The sequence below is a fragment of the Macaca nemestrina genome, chromosome 7 (genome assembly GCF_043159975.1).
Source record: "Macaca nemestrina isolate mMacNem1 chromosome 7, mMacNem.hap1, whole genome shotgun sequence".
NCBI lineage: Eukaryota > Metazoa > Chordata > Mammalia > Primates > Cercopithecidae > Macaca > Macaca nemestrina.
The window spans coordinates 63,669,530-63,687,801 of NC_092131.1; the positions used below are offsets into that span (position 1 = coordinate 63,669,530).

Consider the following 18,272-nt stretch of genomic DNA (forward strand, 5'->3'; position numbering starts at 1 on the left):
GATAATATTGACTTATATAATAAATAGGTAATAAAATACAACATCTATTTCTGCTCTTTGCTTTTGGTTCTCTATGATTTATCTAAAACCAATAACCAAACTGAGATTTACTATTGAAACACTCTAGGCATTTCTCTCATAATTAGGACAAACTAGAATGCTGCTATTGTGGCAATTTTCACCTTATTGTGGATCTTTAACCAATGAAATAAGACAATGAACAAAGATAAAAGATATATCTATTCGAATATTATTAATCTTTACAACTATTTTTTGTCTACCTGTAAAACTCAAGAAAATTAACTGAAGTTTATTAAAAATATCAATTTAGAAATGTTATAGGATATTTTTTAAATTAATTTTTTCATACATGAGAAACTATCAGTCAAAAGGCATGATCATTGAAGATCCACTTGTGGTTGTGTGACTGCACTCCAGCCTGGGTGACAGAATGAGATGCCATCTCAGACAAACAACAAAAATAATCACAGTACAATTTAAAAAACCCATTTATTTGTAAAATATCTTAACAACTAGCAATATTTATGTAAAATAAGTGCAAAATTCTACTGTGGGATCTAAGTGAAAAAGACTTGGAAAATTTGTGAGCTATTCATTGCTAAAGAAAGAAGACTCAATACTGTAAGTCTATATTATGATGTAGTAAATGAACACTTATGGAGATTAATTAAAAAGAACAGAAAGTCCAGAAATGGGCCCAGGTATGTGTGTGTGTACTCATGTGTGCTTGGCAGATACTTAATGAATCAGAGATTTAGAATTTTGAATACATGGGTAATACATTGCTTAAAACTCAGTGGACAGGCTGGACACGGTGGCTCATGCCTGTTATCCCACACTTTGGGAGGCTGAGGCAGGTGGATCACCTGAGGTCAGGAGTTCGAGACCAGCCTGACCAACATGGAGAAACCCTGTCTCTAGTGAAAATACAAAATTAGCTGGGCATGGTGGCACGCACCTGTAATCTCAGCTACTCAGGAAGCTGAGGCAGGAAAATTGCTTGAACCCAGGAGGCGGAGGTTGTGGTGAGCTGAGATCGCGCCTTTGCACTCCAGCCTGGGCAATAAGAGTGAAACTCCATCTCAAAACAAACAAACAAAAAACAAACAAACAAAAAAACCAAAAACTCAATGGACAAATTGGTTAACAATCTGGAAAAAATTATACAGTAGGATTTTGTGATAATCTAAATACTGAGATGGCCTCCTAAATCTCGGTCCTGATATTGAGGCCCTTTATTACCTCCTTTCCTTGAGTGTGAGCAGAATGTATGAATAGGATGGATTTTACTTCATGATTAAATTAGTTGATTCTGAATTAATCAAAATATAAATTAGCTCCGGTGGTCCTGACTTAATCAGATGATCTCTTAAAAGGGGTTGGGACCTTCTTGATTTGAAGTGTCATATTCTCCTGCTGGCCTTGAAGCAGCACATAACTGGGTTATGAGAGGGCCTATGAAGGTGGCCACATGGCAAGAAATTGTGGATAGCAGCTAAGAGCTGCCCCTGGCCAACAACCAGTGTGAAAACAAGAAACTCAGTCCTACTGTCACAAGAAAATGAATTCTGCCAACAACTATTCATTTTCGGAGAGAACCCTGAGCCTCCTATAAGTTTACAGACCCAGAAAAATATCGATTTATCCTGGTGAGACTCTGAGCAGAGGACCTAGCCATGCTCTGCCTGGGCTTCTGACCTACAGAAATGTGAGAAAATAAATAGGTCTGTTAAATTTGTGGTAATTTGTTACACATCAATAGAAATTTAATTCAGATATCTAAAGGGATATTAATAGTGGTATTATTTGTGATTAAAAACAAAATTACATGGAATACATGCATTAAAAGCCTGTTGAAAAGTGTGTTGGAAAACACTTATTTTTAGTGGTTATTTCTAGTTAGTTAGAATGGAGGACTAACTTTTTTCTTTGTGCCTATTTATGTTTTAAAATGTTTATAATTAGTGTACATATTTTTAAATGAGAACAACCTTTGGAATCTGGTTATCTTATTTTTTGGTAACTTGTGCTTATTTCTTTTATCCCTAAAATAATGCATAAATATCACTTTCATCACTAAAAGTGATATCACCATGTATTACTTTTACTTAACATAAATATACTAGATATTATATACAATATGACTTTAATCACTTAATAACCTCACTTTAAAGAGTAAATATTTAGTTCTATCTCTATATATAGATGATTAATTGAGTGCTTATTTAAGTTGGGGAGTCTTTTTGAGTAGTGGAAATAATGTAAAAATATAGATGTGCCCTAGACTTTAATTGTCCAGGGTACTATCAGTTTTGTGTGGCACAGGGGAAAATGAAGCGAGATATTTGCTTACAAAACAAACAACAAAATCAGAAGTAGCATAAATCTGGCCAGCTATCTTAAGTAGAAAACTTGAGGATATAGTAAATCCAGATTAGAGAAAATCAGTCCATCCTGAAGGAAAGGGGTGGATAGAATTTGCCTCCAAGTCTTGCTAAAAATACTGGTAGGGATTTCATCTGTTTTGACACAGAAGCGATAGGCTCCATTTATAAGGTTTCCTATGAAAACATAGAGGTTCTTCAGCTTCTCTTTATAGTTGGAAGTGCAGTAAAAAATTAGTGATGATACTAGGGGGTAACAGTGTCCCCTAATAACCCCAAACTGTTCCATGCATATTAGAGATATAAAGTGTTTCAATTATTTTAGCTATCACTCAAACCTAGAATAGGAAAAGGCCATAAAATGTCATCTAGTCAGACCTACAAATTGATGTTTGAATCATTTTTATTGTATACTTGATAAGCCAGCTTATTCTTTGCTTGAACACCTATTATGAAAGGGTACTTATTTATTACCTCTAAGACTGCCTATTCTATCTGTGTGGGTAGGTGTGATTTTAGGTGCTTTGTCTTTTGTGTCTGTCTCCTGTGACTTCTACCTAGTATCCTTGGTTTGATCAATTAGAGCCATAATAAAAAAACTTCTGAATCCACCTTTCACAGGATAGCCTGTCATATATTTAAGGCATCATGCTTTTTAAATTTTTTTTTTTTTCATTTTGGACTGTGTCCTTTGTACTGCATAAGAAATGAAGTTTATGGGTAGAGTTGACCTTAAACAAATCATTTATCTTTGCTAACATCTTTCTTGGGCTTCCACACTGATGCCCCTTTTTGGTACCGAAGATTGCCATTGTCTAACTTGAGGTATGTTATTGCTACTAAGTTATCAATATCTCCATCCATTCTAGCACTCACGTAGCATTTCTTTTAGTTGTGTGTTTTTATTTATCTTCTAAACTCAAAGATCTCTAGAATGAAGAAAAGCTGTATAATTTGTTGTGTCATCATCAACAATCAACCTCATTGATGCAATAGCTAATGTTTATTACACATGTACTGTGTGATAGAACATGTTCTAAGCCTTTACATACATTAACATTCCAAAATAACCTTATCTTGCAGGTGCTATTATTACCCATGTTTTATATAGAGAGGTTAAGAAATTCTCTCAGCACATAATAAGTGTTGGAACCAGGACTCGAACCTTGGGAATCTGGTTGTCGTACTCACTGTCGTAACTATGTTACACTGTCTCCTGCAATCTCAAATCAGAGCTTTCATTTGTTCAACATGCTTTTCTTGGATGAGTTTATCTGTGCCCTTGTTTTTAAACTATTACTTAGATATCAGATCTACTGTCTTCTGTGCTTCAGATCTTTATTTTGAACTGCAAATCGTGCAACTTTATTTGAAAACCCTATAGTCATGTCAAACTTAGGCCATCCTAAACTGAGTTCATCACCTTCCTTTCAAAACCCTACCTGCTCTTGTGTTCCCTCTTTTATTGAATTGAATCATCATGCATTGATTTACTCAAACTAGAGATGTAGGCTTCCCCCTAGATTCCTCCCATGCCCATTCCACTTTCTGACATCTCCATTTAATCTCAAAGTCCTATGATTTCTGCTTCCTCAGTATCTCCCTAATCATTCCTCTCCTCTCCATTTTCACTATGATTTCCTTAATTCAGGTTTCCTAATTTTTCACTTGGACTATTGCAGGTCCAGCCTCAGAAAAGTCCCCTACCCAAACACTGCTCCCTCTCAATGGGTCTGTTGAAGCATACTTAAGGAACTTTATAAAGCATAAGTGATTTTGTCATGTAACTGTTTGAAATGCTTAAATGTCTCTCCACTTCTTTAAGATAAAAGAGACTAGCAAGTCAAACAACCATAATCTAGCTTTGTTTACCTTCCCAGTCTTACGTATTGTTCTATGTTCTTAATTGACCTCCTGTATGCTATTTTCTCTGCCTAGGGGGACCTATCTATCTCTCATAATTTTTCTTCAATTAACTTGTCTGTATTTTTAAAATTAGCTCAAATATCACCTTCCTTTGGAATTGTTCCCTATAACCACTTACATTCTGAGATCTGATTTTGTTCTTTACTCTGTATATACATCTATGCTTTTTTAATATTACTGTTTTAGCAGCATTGTAATGGTTGGTTTTTATTTTTTTCAGTCTTTTTCTTCATGGCTTGTAAGTTCCCTGAGGGCAAGTACTATGTCTGCTATGGTTATGGTCCCAGTATTTGGCATAGCACCTGGGAAATAGTGAACCTACAACAAATAATGTCAATAGTCTTTTCCAGTCTATTAACAGAATGAGAGGACCTAAAACAGGATGAGAAAAGTTTTCACCTGTGTGCTTGTTCTCACTATTGAAAGTGCTGCTGGGACCACAGTATTAACAGAGGGTCTAAGGCAACATTCAGGCTCAGTAGAAGTATGTGACGGTTTATTGTGGATATTTTCTATGGGCCTGGTAAGGAGTAGGGAGAAGCGTAATTTACCTACTCTGATACTATTCTAGAAATACTTTTCATTAGGATTTGCCTTGAGATAGGGCACCTTTGAAAATTATAACTATTTTATTGCTTTCTGAATTTTATTTCTAAAAATAGTAAAATCTTTGGAACTTATTCTAGGGCCTGGAAACTTTCTCTTGCCCTTCAAATTATATAAATTAAAAAAAGCAGAAAGCTTTTTTAAGCAACACGGTTGTAAGTTCCAGGGTTAGAGTGTCAGGGAGTGTTAGCTTGAAATTCATCATGCCGCTTGTTATTTGCTTGATCTTAGGCAAGTTAAACCCTCAGTTTCCTCATCTAGAAAGTGGAAGTAACAGCACTACTAACTTACTGTTATTAATAATTCTATTGTACCTCAACAAGAATAGTTCTACACAAATGTGTCCTATGTAGAAACTGAAACCGAACCCACAGTATTGCAGGTGAAATCTAATTACATGTACCATTGGTAAGTGTTCCTGCTGTACATGGAGGGGGTCTTCACTTGTGTCTTTATGCAACTCAGAGTATGATTGACTCACAGTAGAGCTAAGCAGGTCAGTTTACAAAGGGACATGTGTCATGCAGGCAGATAGTGATAAGTATTACCATTGATTTCCTTCTGAATGCCAGGCACTTTATACATTTGCTGAAATAATACATGCAACTGGCTTAATATGATATTTAATACAATAATAAAGAAAAATGCTAAGAATATTGTTTGTAGTCTTCACAAAAACTGAATAGAAAAAGTGGATTTATTTGATATTGAATATATGTTAAAATACTCATGAAATTATTGCCTACACTTCCAATGCCTTATATTTATTAAACTGTTTGTCTGTGACAGATATTGATTCTGTCTTCAATAATAAGAAAATCGAATATTACCCAGGTAATCTTATGAGACCATGTGCTAGTTCCAATCCATGGTGAATGACCACTAATAGTGTTCTGGTTAAACTGTGTAACAGCATATGTGATCAAGAACAGTTAATAATGAGAATGCTTTTCCAAAAATGAGCTTGGGGATACAAGCTTGCTATGGAAACTTCATCCGGTGGCCACTAATAACAGCATATACTCATTTCACATGAAGATAGGGATTTTAAAAGACCATGACATTACCATGATAAATATATTTCTTATCAAATTAGATGAGAGAACGGTTTCTTGACTTTTACTCAGAGCAGGAGAAAGTAAGCAGTTGTCAGGAATCTAGACCTACCCTTTATAGCCAGATTTCCACACAACTGAAAGTTAAGCTTGATGAGACTCAGCCTTAAGAAAGCTGAACACTTGATCATGCAGGCACTGAGCCCATGATGCCTCACAATGCAAGTCTTTAAACCAGACTCCTCAAAACAATAATGAAATGTATTTAGCAGCTCTTTTATTTCGTTTTAGCGTTGTTAAAAGAATATTAAAGCAAAGCCGTGGAGATAGGACTCATCTGTATAAGCACATTTAAGTAGGGATTACATAGAGATGAGTTATCTAAAAGTATCGCCACTTCTAAGCATTTGAATATGGTTCTTAGTCAGTTATCCCAAGTTAAATTTGATTGCATTGGGATCAGGCTTTTATCCTTTATTTTCAATAACAAAAATCATACCCAACAGTATGACAGCTAAGGCAGTCCTGGAAATTAAATGTTTTGCTAAGAAGAAAAGCCATCTAAATGGGCTTGGTTAAGTTTTTTTTTTGAAGGCGGTCGGGGGAATCACAGAGCTTATTTTCTTCTTAACATTTGATGATTTTAGGACTACTGGGCCATGCAGCCCAGTGTGCTGCAATGGCTAATTTAAAGTTCTAAGGAAGTTTAAACTAGCATGTATTTTTCATCACAGATAGGTTAAAAGCTTTTTAAAGTATTCTGCTTATTCACGAGCAGCTGGAATTCAGTAGGACTGCATATCTGCCACGACTTCAGCAAATACAATTCCCAATGTCACCCTCTGGACAGGACAGCACGAGAGATTCTTTACACCTTTCCTATCTAGAAGTAGACTGAAAATTGTATGGCAACTTTCGGTGTGAACTCTTCATTTCATAGCTCTATCTCCTCATTTTAATTGTATTGCTATGTATTTGTGTGCCCAAAGAATACTAAATTCATGGTAGACTGTGAATGATACAGGTCATGATAGCCCTTTTTAAACTAAAGCTATTTATAGAGTGTAAGAACTCCTGACCACAAATAGCATAAGTGTTGTTTTCACTACTTCCAATTATCTGTATATGTCATAGTAGATTTATTTTTTTTTAAATGTACTTTTGGTGGTCTTGCTCTATGAATATGCATCCTATAAATGTATGTCAAGTCAGTGCATTGTCTTGGTATGGTTACTGCCTTTTTATTCAAAATGAGCATGGTTTTACAAATAGAATCATGTGAAAGAGAAAGAAAAGATGTCAAAATAAAGGGATCCTTTGTAGAGCCAGGAGACATTGCTATCCCCTGATGTATTATATAAAGCCTGCAGCCTCAGACCTACTGTGGATAAATAATGACGCGTTATCAAAACCATACCATTCAGTTAATATCGTCGATGTCAAACTCATTCTACCTCACCAGGTATTTCTTCCCATTTATAATACTCTTTTTAAAATAAAAAAGGGTTCACAAATTCAGATGTGTATATAATAGGGATGATATACAATTGTACTTCAAGCTGAATGCAAGCAATCTGTCAAGAAACAAAGCTAAATTCTGAGTAATAAAATCCACCACATGATTGATATCTTGCATTAAAGTGTGAGTCGGAGAAAGCAATTTTGTTTATGGGAAAGTCTTGGCTTGGTACATTTTTCATGTCACATAAAGATGGAAATCTTACCTTATGGTTGTAGATTACAGTTATATTTCAGCTTCTGTAATTGTGAAAGGACATGCATCTCTTATAAAATAAGAACCATTTTCTTCTGATTAAAATGAGCTCATTTTAATGTTTCTTTCTTCCAATACATATCATATTTTCTGTAGCTTTCTTCTCCGGTTAACTCTTCTGTGATTTTTTATTTCACTATGATTTGGTAAACCAATGCATCTTCTAAGAATTTTTGGCCTCCAAATTACTGTTTGTTTGTGGTCACTCCATAGTATAAAAAAATGAGGTAAAGATATAAAAGAATTGACTTAACATTTAAGAATGTTGTAAATTGAAGAAAACTAAGTCAGCATGTTCTCATTTTTCTAGGTAGGTAGTCGTATTCAAAATCTTGTAAAATTTCGGAAGCATGTCACTTATTCATTTTACCTACCATTCTTTGTATGAAATACTTTTTAAATAAAGTTTTCTAAAATGCACAGTATTTTATAGTGTACAAAATGCTAACACATATATCATTTCTCATCTTTCCTTTGAAGGAATTAATATATTACTATTTTTATCTTCCTGTTTCATATACCAGAAAACGGAAGTGCAATAAAGCTAAATAATCTGCCCAAAGCTGATTATCTAGAATTTAGCTAACCGAAGTCTTCTGTTGTAGTAGAATTCTAAATGAGTTCAGCTTACGTGCCTTTTGATTAAAACATGGGCAGGCCAACCTTTAGCCTTTGAGTTAACCTGATTTCACTAAACTAAAGCTATATTTAATCTAATCAAAGTATTTTTTTAGGACAAACGAGAGAGTGAGAATTGGTATTAAAAAGGATGAAGAAGAAAATTCTATTGCCTCTTAAATATATGTATATATACATATATCTTTTTAAGAAACAAATAGTCTAGGTAAAACAAAGTAAATTGTTAATAATTAATATTTTAAATATTTTTTAAATTTCAAACTTTACTCAGGAAGCCAACACTTTTTGCATAAGCACAACAAAGAAAATCAAATAATTTTAATAATGCAGATAATATGTTGCTATATGAAAATATGGATGAACATAGTATCAAAACACAGAAAAATGCAAGTTTGAAATGTAGTATATGTCAAAATCATCTTTTTTTGTTTTTACCTCATTTTGTGCAAAATAAAAATGGTGAGAATATTGCTCATGAAGACCTTTGGACATGGAGAAGTTAATAGTGAGCTAGCTGTAAGAAGGAAGATTAGCAGCAGGTTAAACATATTTGAGAAAGAATTCTTCTGTAGGTAGAGATAAAGAGAAAAAGCAAACGTTTTTGCCCTAAGCCACTTATTTTTACTTTAGGAAAGGACAACAACAAGAACTTAGAAAATGCAAAGTTCATTCATTCATTCATTCATTTCACCAATAATTAGTGAGTGCTAGTAACTAGGTGTCAGGTGCTCTTCTAAGCATTGGGGAACTAACTGTGAACCAGAAAGACAAGCTTTGGACTCTTATGAGGTTTACGTTTTAACTGGGGGAAGGGAGATAATAAAAAACAAAGAAGTAAATTAAGATAACTTCAGATAATGAGCTGGGCCTGGTGGCTCACGCCTGTAATTCCAGCACTTTGGGAGGCTGAGGTGGGAGGGTCACGAGGTTAGGAGATCGAGACCATCCTGGCTAACACGGTGAAATCCTCTCTCCACTAAAAATACAAAAAATTAGCCGGGAGTGGTGGCAGGTGCCTGTAGTCCCAGCTACTCGGGAGGCTGAGGCAGGAGAATGGCGTGAACCGGGGAAGTGGAACTTGCAGTGAGCAGAGATTGCGCCACTGCACTCCAGCCTGGGCCACACCGCGAGACTCCTTCTCAAAAAAAAAAAAAAAAAAAAGATAACTTCAGATAATGATAAGCACTTTCATGAAAATAATACAGCATAATGTGACAGAGAATATCAAAGAAGGCACTGCTAAAAAGAGTGGTCAGTCAAGCAAGTTCTCCCTGGAGAGATGACATTTTGGCTGAAACTTGAATGAAAACAAGGAAGAGCTGAATGATGAGAACACATGGACACATAGAGGGGAACAATACATACTAGGGCCTTTTGGAGGGTAGAGGTTGGGAGGAGGGAGAGGATCAGGAAAAATACCTAATGGGTACTAGGCCTAATACCTGGGTGAGGGAACAGTCTGCACAACAAACCCCCATGATGCAAGTTTACCTATGTAATAAGCCTACACATGTACCCCTGAACTGAAAATGAAAGTTAAAAAAGAAAGAAGAAACCATGTGAAAATCTGAGGTCAGTATTTCAAAAAAGCTGCAAAATTTGCAAGGAACCTAAAGCATTCCTGGAATTATAAGGGTATAGTAGTTATAGTTATCTATTGCTGTTTAACCAATTTCTACAAGATATAACTGCTTAAAAAAACATATATTTGTTGCCTCACAATATTTGTGGGTCAGATATTAGGGATTTTCCCAAGGTTGCAATCAAAGTGTCCACTGAAGTCATCTCAAAGTTCAGCTGATGAAGAATTTGCTTCCAAGATTACTTGGTGCGTATTGGTACGATTCAGTTCTCTGTGGACTGAGAGTCTAAGGATCTCAGTTCCTTCTCACATGGGTCTTTCCATAAAGCAACTCCAAACATGGCAGCTAGCTTCATTAAAGTAGCCAGAGAGTGAGAAGCAAGGGAGAGCAAGAAAGGGATAGAAAACAGAATTTCTTCTAACCTTATCTCAGAAGTAACATCCCATCACTTTTGCCATATTCTGTTAATTAGAAGCTAGTCACTAGGGGCAACCCACGTATAAGAGGAAGAAATTGCACCAAAGTGTGAATACCAGAAGGTGGGAATTATTGAGAACTCTTTTAGAACTAGCCTGCCACATGGGCGTTCAGAAAGGTAGGAAAGGACATGAAGTTTTGATACCAGAAAAGAATTGCCCACCTGAAGAACACTGGGATAAATTCAGATTTTGCTAATCTCCTTCTCCCAAGAAAAAAATGTTTGCAGAGTACACAAAGATAGCCCAAAGGGAAAAAAACACTGCTCAACTTTCACATATTTTACATAGAATTGTTATGGCTTGGGCAATTTCATTTTTGCTCACTTATGAGTGAGAACATGTGGTGTTTGGTTTTCTTTTCTTGTATTAGTTTGCTGAGAATGATGGTGTCCAGCTTCATCCATGTCCCTTCAAAGGACATGAACTTATCCTTTTTGATGGCTGCATAGTATTCCATGGTATATATATGCCACATTTGCTTTATCTGGTCTATCATTGATGGGCATTTTTTTCCAAGTCTTTGCTATTGTGAACAGTTTCACAGCAAACATACATGTGCATGTGGTTTTATAGTAGAATGAATTATAATCCTTTGGTTATATACCCAGTAATGGGATTGCTGGGTCAAATGGTGTTTCTGGTTCTAGATCCCTGAGGAATCGCCACACTGTTGTCCACAATGGTTTAACTAATTTATGCTCCCACCAACAGTGTAAAAGCATTCCTATCTCTCCACATCCTCTCCAGCATCTGTTGTTTCCTGACTTTTTAATGATCGCCATTCTAAATTGTATGAGATTGTATCTCATTGTGGTTTTGATTTGCATTTCTCTAATGACCAGGGATGATGAGCATTTTTTCATATGTTTGTTGGCAGCATAAATGTCTTCTTTTGAGAAGTGTCTGTTCATATCCTTCGCCAACTTTGTGATGGGGTTGCTTTTTTCTTGTAAATTTGTTTAAGTTCTTTGTAGATTCTGGATATTAGCCCTTTGTCAGATGCGTAGATTGCAAAAATTTTCTCCCATTCTGTAGGTTGCCTGTTCACTCTGATGATAGTTTCTTTTGCTTTGCAGAAGCTCTTTAGTTTAATTAGATCCCATTTGTCAATTTTGGCTTTTGTTGCCATTGCTTTTGGTGTTTTAGTCATGAAGTCTTTGCCCATGCCTATGTCCTGAATGGTATTGCCTATGTTTTCGCTGGGGTTTTTATTGTTTTAGGTCTTACGTTTAAGTCTTTAATCCATCTTGGGTTAATTTTTGTTTAAGGTGTAAGGAAGGGGTCCAGTTTCAGCTTTCTGCATTCAAGTTGATGATTTTGTATCTCACCTCAGAGAGATAATAGAAGCCATTAGACATTACCTACCATATTTTCTTACCCATCTCTCTAGTTGTGAATCTACTGTCAGTCACCCTTTCAGACCTCTCTCTTGTTAACATGGAGGAATTATATATCTTTCCCTGATCTCAATTAGATACTCACTTGACTTTCCGAAAATATTAAACTATCATGCACTCCTTTTTTCTCTTTTATCTTCAATATAGTCCTCTTAACAAAACTCTTCTTATTAGCAAACATACTACATGTGAGTTTATTTCAATTGCAAAAATATATTAATATTCAATGTTATAAATATTAAAAAGTTAATTATATTTTCTACTGCATATATCTATCCTTATATAAGCATACTATTATATTTTTCCATCTTAAAACCACTCTCCTCTTAGCCCATTTCCATCTTCAACTATTGCTCTATTTCTGTCCTCCCTTTATAGAAAAACTTGCAAGTGTGATCTACCCTGTTTCAAATTTCTTTCTCTCCTCTCTTATCAAAATTCTTGTATCAGGATCACCAATCAGCATTATTAAACTTAGTGATCATTTCTCAGTTGTGATATTTTTAAATTCCAGAAACATTTGCTGTAGGTAATCACCCTTTTCTTTGAGCCACCTTCTTCACTTGACTCCTAAGATGTGACACTGGTCTGGTTTTCTTACTAACTCTTTGGTTTCTTCTCCTCATTCTCCTTTGCTGATTCCTTCTTATCTCCCTGATCTTTGAAGTAGGATTGTTGAGAGCTTACAACTTAGACTTATCACTCTCTCTAAATTCATTTCCTTTAGATTTCATAACTGTCAGAGCTTTAAATATAAGCTGACAATTCCTGTATGAATGCCTCCAGCACAAATTTCTTCTTTGAACTCTAGACTAACAAACCACCTGCCTACTTGCTCCCTCCCCTTAGATATTTAACATGCATAATAAACATAACATACCCTAAACTGAGCTTCTTATATGCCCCACAGCTCAAACCTATGCCCCTCACAGTGTTCTCTAATGCAGTGAATGGCAAATCCACCCTTCCAGTTTTTCAGGATAAAATCTTGGAACCTTCTTTAGCTCCTCCTTCGGTCTCTATTTTAGGCTAAATATATCCAGGATACAAATTCTTGTCACACCTCCAATGCCATCACACCTTAATCAAAGTCACAGTTATGTCTCACCTGAAGTTTCTTAACTGGTCTTTCTGTATCTACTCTCAACATATTCTCAAACAATGAAGACGAAGCAAGAGGAAGTATGGTGAAACACAAGGCAAATTACACTCAAAATATTCCAAAAGATTTTCATTCCATTCTGAATAACAGTCCAGCTACTCACAATGGTCTACAGGACCCTGCATTATTTGTTCCCATTACAAATTATACTGCCATCTTCATCATCTCTAATTTCTGCCCCAGTCATTATGGCCCTTTATCTCTTCCTCCAACAATCTAGTATGCTTGTAGCCGAGACTCTTGCACATGATATTCTTTCTGCCTGCAATGGCCTTTGCTCTGTTCATAACAAAATATATGTTTTTGTTATTTATCTTGTTTTTGTCTGTCCCTCCCACCAAATATAATTCCCAGTAGTGGTTGAAACAACCAATCCCTTACATTTGAGTAGGCTAACATAATATGGTTTATTTTTGGCTCACATATATGTTCAATGATTTTTATGGTCAGTGGTTTGGGAGGGTGTCATGCTCCACATAGTGACCCAGGCTGATTAAGGCTCTGCTACCTTGTAACTGTAGCTACCAAAGTTATTCCAGGAGCCATTCCTGTTTCTTAAAGGCCACAGTGCAGAAATAACCACCTTTACCTCCATTCAAATTCTAATGATAATACCTGGTAAGATGTGAATGCAATTCTTTTTAGGTAGCTACTCTTGAATGGCAACACAGAGCCTGAATATTTGGTGGATGCCTACATTTCTGTATCATACTCCATATGAACAGCGGTTATTTTAACTATATTTTTTACTACTATATACTCAGCACCTAGAAGAGATGAATAATAGAAACAAAGAAATATAAAATAAAATGCAAAATAAATAAAACATGTATGTGCCCATAACCCTGTTCATCTACTACCATCTTCCTTCCAAAGCTGATTGAAATGGTAGCCCAGACTTCTGGTTTCACTCTTACTTTCTAACTGCTTCTCATCCTACTTTAATCTAAATTATACAGAATCGGAACTTTCTCTCTGTAGTTATATTCAATACAAAATATGTCAAGATAATACTTTTGGTAGTTAAAAAACCTTTCACCTTGTGGTACTCTGGCCACTGGAATGGAAGCTACTGTTGCTTCAGGGTGAGGGCAAAACAACTGCAAGCAAAGAAGTCAATGTTCAGCTTTAATGTTCGATAGACAAATTTTTAAATCTCACGAGACTGCAAAGGTCATGAAACCTGATTTTCAACTGCAAGAATGAGGCACTATAAGAGTGAGAAAGGTTTTTCTTTTTCTCTAAATTTCCAGGGATGTCTTTACATAGTAGAAAACAAACTTGAAAATAGTTTATGAAGTTTTAGCGTGAGCTACAGAATAGAGACAGTATGTTATGAAAAATTGTCCCCATGCTTCAGTTGGAGAGTTGTCTGAGATGAGGACTATCTTGAGTTTTCCAGAAGCAGAGGCTATGATAAGAACTTGTATGTCATTTATTCATTTGCAAGATGATCCTTGGGAGCAGAAGGAGGAACTGAGGAGAGTGAAATAGGACAGTTGAAAAGCCAGTAGAAGAGTGTATTGTTGAAATTTCCATTGCGGGCAAAGGGGACTTTATTTTGCCACAACCTCCTGAGAGGCTTAGAGAATGTCTTCTAGAACTTTTTTTCCAAGTGTAGAAGGCAGAAATATTTTAGTCATTGGCTCCCATCCCTCAGTGGTTAAGAGTTACTCCTGACAATGTTAGTTCCCTTCTAAGCTATACATATATTCAGGCCAGTTCGGCTATCACAGCATTGGAGAAGGTCCTGGGAGCGAAAGTGTAACATGGGGCATTGTGTCTTTGCAATGGAATGCTGAAGGCATAAAGTGAGTTAAAGCCCACATGAAACTGTCCACTTCAATTATGGCTGAAATTAGAAGTGACACCTTACAAGAAGATTCTGAGGTGATGTGACAGAAAATTAGAATTAGTAAGGGATCTATTCCTTTGAACATCTCCAGAATTTAGACAAGAAGAAACTGGGATTTGAAGTTGAATGACCATAACATACAAGTATCAAAAATTAGAGGTTGGCAGGTACTATGGATATCAACAAGTGACTGCCACCACAAGAAACTTAAAACCAGGCAGAACAAGCTATATCATAATTGGAGGCCACTGAAAATCTGAGGACAATCACATGTTTATACACCCTCCCCTGAAGTTACGATGTTCCAAGCATGGAGAACAGCAGAAAGACACAGGAAGAGTCCTTTGAATTGTACTGACTACCTAACAAAGAAGATAACTTTTTAATTTAACTTTTAAAATATTTTTTATTGATATAGAATATTTGTACATATTTTCAGGGTTCATGTGATATTTTGACACCTGTATATAATGTGATATGACCGAGTTTGAGTAATTGCAATATCTATCTCTGAAGTGTTTATCATTTCTCTTCTATTGTGTTCTTTGTCTTATAATTTTTCTTTTCTAGCTATTTTGAAATATACGTTATTGTGAACTATAATTTTCCTACTGTACTATTGAATATTGGAACTTATTCCTTCCATCTAACTGTGTTTTTATACCTCTTAACCAATTTTGCTTCATCCCCGCTTTGTCCTTCCCTTCCAAGCTTATGGTAAAACCAACATTCCTTTCTACCACCATGAGATCCACTTATTTAGCTCCTACATATGAGTGAGTACATGAGATATTTGTCTTTCTGTGATGGGCTTATTTCCCTTAACATAATGACTTCCATTTCCATCCATGTGGCTGCAAATGACAGGATTTTATCCTTTTTCATGGCTGTGAGAGTAGCAGGAGGCAGCCAAATGCCTAGGCATATAGGGGTGGGTCCCTGGTGAAACCCCACCTCCAAGCCGAAGACAGTTTAAAACCTGAAAGCTAAGCTACAAGTTAAATTCTCAGACCGGATTGAGAACTTGTCTTCCTGTTTGGTGCACTTTTCTCTAATTGGTCCAAACCTTTCACCTATTTTACATATACCTACCCTTTCCTAATTGGTTTTTCTACACTGTCATGCTCACCTTTGAGTGGTGTCTTTGCTTTAGCCTTTCTTAAACACTCACAAACCAATCAGCACACACTCCCCATTCTGAGTCCATAAAAGACCCAGCTCCCAGCCAAATAGGGGACTTTCCCACCTTTGGGTAGGGAAACTACTGTCTTTGTCCCCTCTCTGCAGAGAGCTGTTCTGTTGCTCAATAAAATTCCTCTACACCCTCCTCATACTTCAATATCCAACATATCCTCATTCTTCATGGATGCTGTACAAGAACTTGGGAACTGCTGAACATGGGTACCAGCTATAACACAGGACAGCTGGGGCATGCCAGTGTGGCTGAGTGAGGCCTGGGTGGAGCATTGCCACAGGGGAGTCCCTGGCTTGCGAAGTGACCAAGAAGAAAAATTCTGCATCAGTTGTATAATCTTCCATTGTTTACATAGACCAATTTCTTTTTTTTTGTTTACCTACTACTTTAGAGTTTGCAAGATATTACACAAACATCAACTCAGAATCATATGGAGTAGGTATTATTATAAGCCCTTTTAAAAATGGCTAATTTTTATCTTACTTTTTAAAATGGCATGTAATAATTATATATATTTGTGGGGTACACTGTGATGTTTCAATAAATATGAGGTATAGAAATGAGACCAGGGTAATTAGCATATTCATCATTTCAAATATTTATCATATTTTTGTGTTAGTAATATTCAGTATGCTCCTAGTTATCTGAAACTATATTGTTGTTAACTACAGTCATGCTAGAGTGATAGAGACACTAGAACTTATTCATTCTATATGTTACCAAAATGTCAGAGGTTTGGTCTAAGTCTTGATGCTCACTGCACCGAAAGCCAATCACTGAAACAAGTATTGGCAGGGAAAGGGCTTTATTTGGGTGCCGAAGCTGAGAAGAACAGAAGATCAATCTCAAATCTGTCTCCTCAACTGGCTAAATTAGGGGTTTATATGATAGGGAAGAAATGTAACCATGTGTGGGAAAACAGGAATTAAAGAGGGGTAAAGAGGAGTTGGAAAACAGGAATCATGATGGATAAGGTGTCTGGCATCTCACTCAATGCAGTGATCTGGTGAGTTTCAGTTTCTTGATGCTATCTGGGAGGCCTGGGGGTATTTTCCTGAGGAAAGAACTCAGATAAGACAAATGTAAGTTTCAAGCTTTGATACCTGGAGGGTCAATTTCTATATTTATCCTAAAGAAAAAATACAGTAAACATCAGTTCTGTGGGACAGTTAGGCTAGTTTCATATTTAGCTGTAATTTTGTATTTTATGACAAATCTCCCCTTATCCTCTTCTTCTTACATTTCCCATCCTCTAGTATCCTGTATTTTACTTTTAACTCCTATGAGATCTTCGTTTCAAAACTTGAGAACGTGCAGTGTTTAGCATAGTTGTTCTTGGCTTATTTCACATGACATGGTGTCCTCTAGTTCCATCCATGTTCCTGTGAATGACAAAATTTCATTTTTTATGGCTGAATATTATTCCACTGTGTATATATGCTACATTGTCTTTATTCATTCATCCATTGATTCTGTATCTTGGCTATTGTGTATAGTGCTACAGTACACAAGGGAGTGCAAATATCTCTTCTACACATTGATTTTATTTATCTTGAATATATAGCCAGATGTGGGATTGCTATATCGTAGTGTAGTTCGATTTGTAGTTTTTGAGAGAACTCCATATTGTTTTTTCATAATGGCTGCACTACTTTACATTCCTACCAACAGTGTATGAGGATTCCCCTTTCTCTGCATCCTCATCAGCATTTGTTATTTTTTTTGTCATTTTGACAGTAGGTATTCTAACTGAGATGAGGTGACGAGGATGAAATGACATATCATTGTGGTGTTTATTTGTATTTTCCTTATGATTAGTGATGATGAATATTTTCCACAAACCTGTTTGCCATTTGTATGTCTGTTTTTGAGAAATGTCTATTCAGGTCTTTTGCCCATTTTAAATTAGATTCTTTTTGTTTTAATCATTGTTTCATTGATAGTTTGCAAATATTTTATTCCATCTGTAGACTGTCTCTTCATTTTGTTGAGTATTTCATTTTCTGTGCAACGAAGTTTTTAGCTTGCTATAATCTCGTTTTTTAAATTTTCGCTTTTGTTGCCTGCAATTTAGAGATCTTAGATTAAAAATTTTTGTTAAAGTTAAATTTAGCAAAATAAAGGTGTTTACATTTTTCGATCACTTGAATTATACTTTCAAAACTAACATCCATCTAAAATTCTTTTGTCTCTATC

At 35.9% G+C, this 18,272-nt stretch overlaps 1 long non-coding RNA gene across 1 annotated transcript in view; it reads left to right on the forward strand.

The window, feature by feature from the left end:
* LOC105481915 (uncharacterized) overlaps nucleotides 1–18,272 on the forward strand; it is a 428,534-nt gene that overhangs the window by 107,554 nt on the left and 302,708 nt on the right. The window lies entirely within an intron of this gene.